Below are 861 nucleotides of genomic sequence, written 5' to 3'. Positions count from 1 at the left end.
CTGTGGAGCTAATGTTAATTAATTGTTGTGAGCCTTATACTCCAACTGAAAAAAATGCAATGTTTTATATGGTTACATTTTATTTTTAAAATAAAGCGACGTTCACTTGCAGAACGCAAGCTTCTAGAGGGCACATAAGTAATAATTTTTACTTTAATACAATGAATTTATTTATCTAAATTTATCTAAAAATGTATTTTAGATTTTTATAGAAATATGACAACAATCACATATCTCACACAGAGATCGCAGTCATAGTGTTTGGGAACATTCATGCATAATTTAAATACATAATCACATGAAATCAGATAAAAAATCTAATATTTTAGAAGAGAACGCAACATCGCGGTTGTCTGAACCAATGAGCATTAAGCTGTGTCGTCATCCAGTCGCTTCCCATCATGCTTTTGATCAGCGCAGTCGGTCTCGTCGCGAGGGTTTTTTGGCACACGTAAGCATGACATCAGAGCAAGTCAGACGTAACTCGGACACTTTTCTAACCAGTATGCATCTCGCGGTGATCAGTTCTGCTCAGATTTTGCTAATCTCAAACAAACCTACTGTTTTGAATCACTCGAATGAGCGACCGCACGCTGAAGACACCCGGGGCCCGTTCTTCGTACGTCGCTTATTACATCCGAGATGAAATGTCACATCCAAGATGACATCATCGCGCTAATCAGGATCTGGCTAATTCGGTTCTTCGGACGCACCTGTTGTTGATGATTATTATGGTTGGATTGAGTTATCTGAGATAATTGCGCGTTCATGGGTTGGTTTAAAAGGGGCTATGTATCGATACTCGAAACCACGATCAGCAATGCAGACATTGGCTGGCGGCAAGACAGCAACATAATGACA

This window comes from Sinocyclocheilus rhinocerous, unplaced genomic scaffold, assembly GCF_001515625.1.
Source record: "Sinocyclocheilus rhinocerous isolate Xijiao unplaced genomic scaffold, SAMN03320098_v1.1 scaffold1221, whole genome shotgun sequence".
In the NCBI taxonomy this organism is placed as follows: domain Eukaryota; kingdom Metazoa; phylum Chordata; class Actinopteri; order Cypriniformes; family Cyprinidae; genus Sinocyclocheilus; species Sinocyclocheilus rhinocerous.
Note: the sequence above shows the minus strand (reverse complement) of the source record.